An 11,388-nucleotide genomic window follows, 5' to 3' on the forward strand; every position below is an offset into this window, starting at 1 on the left:
CAAAACTATAAAAAATAACCCTTCCATACTCGAAAGAGGCGTAGTTAGTGTGTGTGTGTGTGGAAGCGAAGGTTAAGTGTAAAAACTTTTTGAAAACAAGTCTATTATCAGATAGCCTAATTTAGTAGGAAAACAACAAATTTATATCGAAACTGAATTCGCTAAACTGAATCAAGAAGGAGAACGAAGATGTAGTGCGTGATATGGTTGAAACGTTGCATAACTATGTAAGAACACTACAACACGATATGCTTCGACAGAATAAGCTACGTGAAGTGTGGTCGTATTTGCAATGTTAGTTTGAGTTGGACCATTTGGCACCGATGATGTCAAGCCTTGTATTTTTTCACTATCCCTTCGTGTCTTACGTTAGTTATTTTCCGTTTTTCAATGTTTATTAGTCTCCCGTATCTCCCTTGCAATTTAAACTATTATTTTCAACCTTAGTTCAGGGTGACGCAGAACAAATCTGAAAAAAAAGCAATCTTAGACTTAAAGTGCATCTAGCTAGAGGGTTTTTTTTCGTATCAGGTTGATACACTAAAGAAAAAGTGGAACATTTTTAGCCTAGACATCCAGCGAACTAAATTGAAAAAGGAACATTTTGTGCATGAATGAAGGATGTTCATAGGGAAACAAAAAAAAAGTGATAGAAAGATGGGCTAAGGGGTTATACCATTCGTAAATAATGGTGTATTTTGATTGAAACGAGGGCTAATAACACAATCACCTCAGATCTGATAAACAAAAATTTTGGATTTTCAATGACACCTAGCAAGGCAGCAAAAAACGAAACACAAACCATCAGAAGTCGGTATTGTGATTCTTGGCACACAAAAATGTGAAACTGTCGTCAAAATGAGTCCTCTCCCATAGACCACGTTACAAATTTTAGCCGGTTAAGGTTAAGAAGAGATAGAAATTGTATGACACGATTTAAGAAATGAAGGAAGGAATGCGGTGGATAGGTTATCTATTTATTTATTACATAGCTGATTTTATTTTCGCTGTTGCTAAAACACAAATCGTACTTTGCTTAAATGGTATGGTGTATAGGTTTATTCTTTTCCTTGCTATGCCATGCGCGCATTGCATCGAATGTTTCTTTTATGTTGCCCTAATACTACCGGACTGCGTTTTCACGTTCGATATTGTTCGGTTGTTTCTAAATATACGCACGCTTAGCACAAATGCATGTTAAACGCACTGGCAATTGCCTCTCCAAAGCAAATTTACTTACACACCTGGTACAGAACGGTAGCGTAACCGATATGTTTAGAGCGACCAGGAATCGTTTTAGTGGCAAACATTCCGGCAGCATCGTTAATGAAGGTCCGGTGGTTAATTTTCTTCGGTCTGCTATATTCGCTGAATATGTTACACATCACCAAAACTACACACAAGTACAAGGTAAAGAGTGTAAAATGAAATTTTCCTTTTTATTTAAAGAATCACGATCCCGAATCATAAAATTTGTAGAAAAAATGTGGCAATACTTAGGGCGTTAGACAACGAGTTGTTGGCTTATATAAATATTCGCTTACATTTTTTTCTTTGATTTGTTCTCTTTTCTTCATCTTTTGAATGTTTTAAAATATATGCAACATTGGGGCACCGGACAGAACTAAGTTTTGTACATATAAATAATGTGAAGGTATTATTATGCATAATGACAATTTATAGAACGTTACAAAGGATCGGGCCCTGAGCACGCTGTTACTGGTTGCTCTGAATTTGCCTTATCTTTCTTCCTACCTCGAGAGGAGGCGGATGGCTGTTGGTTTTTTTTTTTTGGTTTCTATTCTTCTCACCCCTGACCACGTTTGGTATGTAAGGGTTACGTGTGGTATAGGCAAATGAACGTTATCCATAACATCAATATAGAAGAAGGTGATAATAAGGCGAAAAAAGCGTACATTAATGTGAGAAGGTACAGGCAGAAAATGGAGAGAAATCTTAATTGAAGAGTACACGCAACGGGTGTATATATACATAGAAAAGCATTAAAAAAATCGACAGATTTGTGAAAGTGAAGCAAATTGAAACTGAAAAAATAAAACGAGGTAACACAGTTACTTAAAAGCAAAAAGCAAAACTGATGCGCATATTGTTTTATTTTTATTACAAAGGCATTCGTGGCTATTCTTATACATATAATTATGAAATTAAATTCCTCGACTTAACAATAATCTTAGTGGAATTAAGTGGAATGTGGACATTATTAGGTGTTTCCACACGGCAGAAACGTGGTTCAAATCCCTTCCGGACTCCGTAGTGAGGATTTACTATACAACAACGTGGTACCAGCAGGTCCAGTGAGGCATTCGATGCCGGTGTGACCTAGTAGGTCGTTAAGCCAAGAAAAAGAAGGAGATGAAGCAGATATCTATTTGCGATAATATCCCCACAATAGACACTCTTTTATTTTAATTTTTTGGCCTTATATGTAGCAACTAATTGTCATTATAATATTTATTTAATTATTAGTTTATTTTTATTTTTCCTTACTAACAATTTGTACTAAGCAATACGGCCTGGCCGTCCTTTATGAATAAAAAAAAACAATTTCTACTTTAAATGCTTCAAGTTACACTAGTTTAACATATTAATATTATATTGTAGAGAAAAAAAACATCAAAAGCTCAAATCGGGAAAAAAGGGAAAGGTAATACTGGGTAACATTCAAAGAGGAACAAATGTGGCAAAAATAGGCGTATAATAATGAATTAAAATCAAAGGGATCGTGAAGATATAAACAGACATAGTAAAGTAAAGTAGTATCTGTAAATCTAAGCAATAAGACACCTATAAAACATGCTTGAATCACCATGACGTCTTTAATTAAATGAGTCTAAACAAAAAAGAAGTCCTCTTGAGCCATACGGCGACATAGGTGTTTCTTTCAAATTTTTCTACTGTTGTCTGTTGAACTATTTGCGCATCTGTTAATGGAGAATCTATCCCTTAACGAGGCTTATTCGAGGATGAAACTGAACTCATTTATTATCTACTTCCGTCTACCTCCGGCCACTTCATCAAAGGTCAGTCGTGGAAGAGATTGTCCACGATCTAATGCTGAGTTTCCGTGTGTGCTGGTTATCCCTCGGCTCGTTGTTCCCTTATGGCAGGCTGTTTGATCATAAGCGTATGTTCTGCGATCCAAGTGCTTGACCAAAAAGATTCTTGTCCAAGTACCTGGCAGTCGACGATCTGATGCAGGATGCTTGATGGTGGCATGATCACTCGTATTGTGGCTCTCACATGCCCAGATGGCAGATATTGTCTACCGTCCACTTCACAATGGAATAATGACCTTTATGTGTCCGGTAGGGCGGCCAGACGTACAGACGACAACGGCGCCGGTCTTCGTACGATAGGACCGGGGTTCAAAACCCATCAGAACTATCCGACTACGTGCTATCGGCAAGTCTAGTAAGCCCTTTGATGGCCGGTGTGACCTTAGAGGTCGTTAAGCAAAAAAAAGAAGAAGTGTGCGGCGTTGGTAGACAAGAACCAGTCGATATAGTTTAATTTATCATGACAGCGTATATATCCTATATCTCCTGCTAAGTTTCGCAACTCTATGACCCACGGCCCCATGGCTCTATGGTTCAAACAGACGTTGGACCACATCAAGCCATCAACGGGTGGATCGTCGTACGATCTCGCGGTGCAAACAGGACACTCATATTTCACCTGTAGTATCTGTCGCAAACGACTTAGTAGCATCGAACGATAGAGCGTGGTCGAAAAGCGGAAGAACACATTCGACCGAGATCGGATAAAGACTTCCTGGGAACGTCACCACAGCATCACCAGAAGGCAACAGAAGACGACATCTTGGCGACCCGTGATTGGTCGATACGAAAACGTTAGGCTGGAGGTTACGATAAGATCAGGTCTAGCGTTCCAACAAAGAGCCTTGACTTATGAACTCATTGCTTGAGTAAATTTGTTTTGTTTGATGAGCAGACTACGATATTGCATAAGGTCGGAATAGACGAATCCCAAGTAACCATAATTCTCAATAACCCCCTTGCATTGAGCGTCAGCAGTATGAAGGCGAAGGCCTGCTTGCTTTCTTCCTGTAGAAGAATAATCCACTCGAAACGACTAACATCCTCTCCTTCTTCTTTTCCGCACTTCCCAATCTCCAGAGGTGAAAGTGACCCAGGAGGTCCAAAGCCTCTTTAAAACTTCCAACAACAACAACTCTAAACGAAACCGAAAGCGAGATCGCGCGTATTCGGGAGTCTATTTAAGAAAAGCCGAATATCGATTCAAGAACCCATTCCGAAAACAAAATCCCTAGAGTATTTTTTGATGTTTTTCTTTTTGCCTATCCTATCCTTAAACAGTTAACTACTTCGTTTACTTGTTAAATGATTTGTCCATTCGAAGAATAATTTAGGTGTAATCAAGGAACTGAATGCAAATTGGACTCACCTAAACAATTACCAGTTCAATATTAACCTTTTTTAACTGGATTTTCGAGTTTGTCTGTTTTCTTTGGTCAAAATGACAAAGTAAAATTAGTGGTGCGCTTTTAAAAATACACTCTCGAGAACTATTGTTAACAAACCCGGTTATACAATTTCCTGCTAACAATAGCAAACGCAACCTGGTAAAGTCTGAAAGCCCAACTTAGTTACAACTCCTTGGGTGCAAACAGTTTTTACAAATTGGATTATACTCTAAATTGATGTGATTTTCTAAACTCACAGTAATTCGATCAGTCGTTTAGATGCTCTTTAATAAAAAGCATTTGTTGGTCATCAATTACTAACCAAAGGAAATTGAACAGCGAGTGATGAGCTCAGAATCAATTAAAACCCAGGCGTAAACAGATAGTAACCCTTATTCTTTAAAAAGAGAATATTAAGGTCATTAAAAAGGTCGTCAAACAAATACAATACCTATTCCTAACCTCGTCGAACCAAATGTGTAAAAGAAGCTATCATCAAAAAGAGAGAGGAGTTACCCATACATCCTGATTTCTGTATAAACAGCATGATTGCATCCTCTTCTGTTTCATGATGCTCCACACTCTTCATAATGTCATTACTGTGTCGAAACCTTCATGTTGTCGGCTTGGTTCGGCAGAGGTATGACATTATGAAAATTACGAAGCATAATGAAGCAAAAAGGGATGCAATGAAGCTGAGAAACAAAAATTGAGCATGTGTGCGTAATTCGTCCTTATTCGTGAACCTTATTCGAAATCACGAATGCTTCATGGCTTAGGAATGGGTATTGTAATCATAGGAAAACACAATTACAAATCTTACAGTGAAATGGAAGCTTGGAATTTCACAAAAAAATCGATCGCTTAAGAATAATGTGGGCGTGCATTTCATTTTTTAACAACACAAAATTTTAAAATGAGATGAAATGCTTATTAATTTATAAATTATATCATCTTTTTATGATCTTTGTTCCAAAGCTTCATACAAATATTTTCACTCGTATTGAGGGTGCAGCTTTCAATTGTAATTTCTGAGAAACAGTGACACACTTTGACTATGAAAAAATTACTTCAAATCAATTATATTAACGAAACCACCCATAAGCCGCTCTCAACATTTTACTCAATGCGACGATCACAGGTAAAACATATAATAAGAGTTACCATACGTAAAAAATCTACGTTGCGATTAAATGACCGTGCACACACCGTAAAAACCCCTTTGGATAGAAATTTATACAATTTGTTTAGAGTTGAGATAGCTAATTTATTATTATTATTATTATTATTATTATTTATTAACGTGTTGTCTGCCTATAGGCTACACTACACTCTTACACTCTACTTAAAATTATTTAACTCTAAACTTAGAGAAATGGGGAGGGAGTTATGTGCTAAAGGGAAGACCGCATACTGGAGCGAAAGGATGGAAGGGAGAGATGAAAATCGAACACAAGAGACGAGGAGTTAAACGAACGCAGTGCCCTCAAAAAAGGATCATTGCGATTTTCAGGATTTTAATTTTTTTGTAATTTAAGGGCGGACGATTAATCGATGAGTTGTATTGGTCCATAATAGAACACTTTTATTGACATTCTATTGACAGACTATCTGGTTCAAGCAAAATATATTCAACTTCAAGCTCATTCTTCGGCATTGCCAATTTTACTTCCTGTACCAGTCAGTGCAGATGAATATACCATTCGTAATATGCAAAGAATTCAAGTTTTGATCGAAAAAAAACTAGTTTTGGGATACCAGGCATTCATAGTTCCAACATCAAACCAAACAAGCTTTCAATAAACGTTAACAACAGGAATGATCAAAGATAGGCAATGGCAGCTAGGGGACTTTGTTTATTCTCCTAAAGGACTAAGGAAGAAAGCAATCAGGCCTTCGCCTTCATACTGCTGGCGCTCAAAGCAAGGTGTCGAATGAGGTTTATGATAGTGTGCGTAGACTTCGGCATAAAAAGCAGGTTTATCCGTTTAGGATCCTAGGCTCGGCACTAACTCCATGTGTTCCGACCTATACGTATACAGACTACCTCTTGGCGGTGAAATTTACGCCAGCACCACCGAATTCGCTCTACGTTTTACTTCGAAACGGTCTCGGATCACCGGTATCCTTGTTATACTAATTTTTTTTTTTTTTTTTTTTTTTTTTATTCATGAGGGACGGCCTGGCCGTATTGCTATACTAATTATTTGTAACGTTTTAAATATGAATGGTATTTGGTCCGGTTACAGAGCTGCGCATTATTACTTCGGGATGTACGTAAATTCCACGGTTAATTAGGGGTTTCCATCGGTTTTACAATTTTGTTCTTCACACTTATTAATTCTAGTTAGAATCGAATAACAAGATGCAGTAGCCGAGAACTTAAAGACCTAACCATTTTTCAATTTTCCATCTAGAGCGAACAGGCAAATCATGTCCTAACGTTATCATTCATTGGTTGCAACATGAAGAAAAACTCTAGCCATTTTATTTAATTGCTTGCATTGCAGTCCATCAATTTAATCCGTTTCTGGATCGAAGTCGCCAAAATTTAACTTAATTGTTTATTCCATTCAAAACCAATGATATGTGCTGGAAGGTGACGCATATCGAATTCCAATTCTTGAACATATTTGGAGATTTGTGCTAGCTTTGAGGATTTTCGTACAAAATATTGTTAAATATAATTTATTCTTTATTTATTTTTTTGTGTATTTATTTATTTATTGACGTGAAATCGATTGTAAAAAATCGATATGCCTGGCAGCTGTATTTTTGATAATAATCTGATTTGAGACAATTTTTAACATTACCAAAAACTTAACTGTCGTGTTACAGTTTTGGACTATGGAGGCCCCCGCAGTTGAAACAGGCACTGAAATTTGTGAGGAATAGAAAAGCGATAAAAACGGCAACTCAATGAGTCATCTAAAGAATCCCAATATATTGGCACGACTTGGACCACTTGCTTTAGTATGCATTTAATAAAGAAGAGGAGCTGGTGCAACATATTTTCGACTTAGTACGAAGATTCCCGGTAAGGGTTGTCAATTATCAACGTTCGAAGGCTGGCGTTTGAATTGGCTGAAAAAGCTGGCTTACAGAACTGATCTAATAAGTCAACTAACCTTGCTGGTATCGATTCAATTCAATAAGACATCATAGAGGATCCAATAAGGCATTAATCATTTTTTTCATTTTATGATTTGTTTATTTATGAAAGCACACGTTCACAGCACACACACGTCATCAACGCAGGCGACAACCTCCACGGTATCCAAGACATACAAAAATTAACGCAAACCTTTCAGAAACAACGTAAGAACGATTGTGTGTTTTCCTGTGTGATGCATATTATTATTATTATTATTATTATTATTATTATTATTATTATTATTATTATTATTTATTAACGTGTTGTCTGCCTATAGGCTACACTACACTCTTACACTCTACTTAAAATTATTTAACTTTAAACTTAGAGAAATGGGGAGGGAGTTGAGTGCTAAAGGGAAGACCGCATACTGGAGCGTAAGGATGGAAGGGAGAGATGGAAATCGAACACAAGAGACGAGGAGCCCTCAAAAAAGGATCGTTGCGACCGGCAGACGTACGGCGCCTAGGGATAATCAAAGGGGGACGAATACGAAGGGAACGGTTAGGGACATAGAACGGGATGGAACCAAGCAAAGAAGGAGCATCTATACAGTTCAACAAGAGGGAAGCGACAAAAAGTGTTTGGGAACGTGATCGACGGTCTTCGAGAGAGTCAAGACTCAGCAACTGACACCTTGACTCGTAACCGGGCAGGGTGGAGGTGGATCTTCCAAGGAATTTGCGAACCGCAAACCTGGTAAAAGACCTCTGCACCCGCTCGATTCGATCCATATGGATCCGAGCCGTTGGTGACCAGATTACTGAGCAATACTCCAGCAATGACCTGACCAGCGAACAGTACAGCGTTTTCAAACACAGAAGATTAGAGAAGTCACGAGCAATACGCTTCAGGATACCCAGTGTTTTCAAGGCTCTAGCAACCATAGAGTCGGTGTGGGACGTTAGGGTAAGGCCACTATCGAGCCATACGCCTAAGTCCTTGACCAGCGAAACCCGGTTGACTAGGACCTGATCAAGCACATAAGGATAGAGGAAAGGAGTGCGGGAACGAGTAAACGAAATGATTTGACACTTCACAGGACAAAGGGTGAGAGAGTTATGAGCACACCAAGAGGAAAAACGGTTAAGAACAGTTTGAAGGAAAACGCAATCCGCACCCGATGAGATTGGGAAAAAGATTTTCACATCATCGGCATAGCAAAGAAAGCTATCTTGTGGCAAGACAGAAGTAATGTCATTAAGGAATAGGACGAACAATAGAGGACTTAAGACACTACCCTGGGGAACACCGGCCCCAGAACCGAAGGAAGTAGAGAAATTAACATTTAGTTTAACACGATATGTACGCTCACTTAGAAATGACTGCAACAAGGAAACAATTATGCTGTTGATCCCTAATTGTGACAATTTCTCAAGAAGTAACTCATGAGGAACGCGGTCAAACGCGGATTTGAAATCCGTGTAAATAGCGTCGACTTGAGGCACAACATCAAGATGAGTCGACACGAACGACGTAAAACACATGAGGTTGGAGGAAGTGGAACGTTTAGGAACAAACCCGTGCTGTTGAGGGATGACAACGCTACGTGAAACGTTAAGGATACAGGCATGCAAGACATATTCAAATATCTTGGCAAATGCACATAAAAGTGAGATACCGCGATAGTTCGAGACAATGGAGGGATTTCCCTTCTTAAGTATAGGAACAAGCCAAGCTTGTTTCCAGACCGAAGGAAAAACGGACGAACACATAGATAAACGGAATAACTTTAGTAACAGAGGGGCGAAAACAGTACTACATTTTTTCACAACTACAGCAGGGATACCGTCAGGACCAGGAGAAAAGGATGATTTGAGTTTGTTAATGGCGAGGATATGGTTGCCACTTTTCAAATTCAGAAGCTGAAACACGATGTTTAGAAAGTTACGCTTGATTCCTTAGGGCATGTCTCAACACGTCTATAATAGTCTGCCAGAACTGTTACTACTTTTTGTCACATCAAATTCTTCTCCAGGCCTGGATCAGATTGGCAGCAAACTGTAAAGAATCTTCATCATTATGTGGGAGTTAAACAGCGTCCCGCAAGAATGGAGAGAAGTGAAAGTTGTCACTAATTTGAAGCCTGGCAAACCGCCATCAAGACACGATTCATATCGGCCAATATCGTTACTTTCGTGTCTCAGGAAACTCCTTGAAAGTATGATTCTTTTACGGTTAGGAGAAAGGTTAGACTCAATCATCTCTCTCTTAGAGCTGAGTAAGAATCTTCTCTCAAATACTCAGTTTGGTTTTCGTAAAACCAGGGGTACTAGTAACTGCTAAGCGCTTTTGTTTACAGATTTTGCCTGTGCACGCAAGCAGAACATGGGGTCTATCTTCCTAGACAAACAGGGTATTGACTGTATTTGACTCAGTTCCACCATACGAGCCGAGTCTAAATTGAGAAAATGTAAGACTGCGACCAAAGTTGGATTACTTTTTAATCAACCTTTTGTCGGTAAAAACTATGAACTTAAACAATAATCAAGTGCGGTTAAAACGGACCAGTTTCCATGGACCAGTTCAAGGGTCTGTTAAAAAAATCACTAAGACCCAAAAATTGTTGCCTTCGAGTCAAACACTGTCGAAAATGCATGCCTTCCAAACAAACAAATCCTGACTTAGGACCAACATTTGACGTCAGCGGCTGTAAAACTGTTTTGATTTGATACCGCCATGATTTTGTCCTTTCAAAAAGATTTCTTAACATTAAACTTACCTGATTTTTTTCTTTTAAATAAATTGTACATTTGGAATACATCTGTTTGGTTTTAGCTATTTTTATTGCAATGGATCTATGTATGTACATTAATATAATCCTGTTCAGTTCTGGGTTTTCCCATTCCTCCTGGGTTTATTTTAAACGATGGTAACCCCGTTCCACATGCTTTTCCATAGTTTCCTGCATGAGATGTGTACCGTGCTGTTACCAGCACCACACTATCTTGTTCGTTAGCCTTCTATGATCTGTTCTTCATCCTGTGCCGTTGTCCTTTTTTCTGATACTCATTCTTCAACTGCTAAGTCACATTCCCGTCACGCTATAGCCTAACTAAACACGCATTCAACAATGGACATCTACAGGCATCTATAGAGGAATATTGTTTTATTTCATGCGCTTCTTTAGTAGAGCAACATTTTGTTTTTTCCTTCCATTAATCTGTTACATAGCTATATTTGAGACAAGTTCTGTGTTCCTATAAGGAGCCTGTGGGGCTCTAGTTAACTGATTTTAACGCCCCGCATACATCTTTTGGAAGAAATTCTTGATGGAACGAACATCTTCCTGTTATCACAATATATTTGCCTTCCCTCTGAATACGTTTCTGCAGTCCGCTGCTCCTTTCTTGCTTAGTGCCCTATTGCTTGTTTTAGTTATATCTATTGTTGTTGTTCCGTGTAGCCGTGAAAAACTGAATGAGAAAAAGGGGAAATGTTAAGATGGAAAAGCAATTCGGCTGAACCTCATACTGAAAGCCCGGTTTTCAATCGTCAGAGTCATATATCTTTACGGAGGGTATGTTACGGTCTAATAACTATAAATAATTTTCATTTGGTAATTTTTTCTTGGAATTTATTTTATTCTAACATTTCGGCTGGCACAAGTTTGCTTGTCCTAAGCTGCTGCACTACGAAATTCGTGAAACAGTATCACTAACGAATATTGTATTTCATGCACGGTTAAAACAATTGCTTGCTCCAATAATCGATCCATTTTCGAGTGCAAATCCTGCCTTGTTCTTTCATGCCAGCTGTTCCCTATTGC

The 11,388-nt window shown here is 38.5% G+C and overlaps 1 protein-coding gene across 1 annotated transcript in view; it reads right to left on the reverse strand.

Moving 5' to 3' along the window:
- LOC126561228 (microsomal glutathione S-transferase 1-like) overlaps positions 1 to 3,656 on the reverse strand; it is a 160,934-nt gene extending 157,278 nt beyond the window's left edge. Inside the window, exon 1 of the mRNA XM_050217187.1 lies at positions 3,646 to 3,656. The gene's annotated coding sequence lies outside the window, so the exon portion shown is untranslated. The remainder of the gene's footprint in view (positions 1 to 3,645) is intronic.
- Between the last annotated feature and the right edge of the window lie 7,732 nt (positions 3,657 to 11,388).

Source organism: Anopheles maculipalpis, chromosome X, assembly GCF_943734695.1.
Source record: "Anopheles maculipalpis chromosome X, idAnoMacuDA_375_x, whole genome shotgun sequence".
NCBI lineage: Eukaryota > Metazoa > Arthropoda > Insecta > Diptera > Culicidae > Anopheles > Anopheles maculipalpis.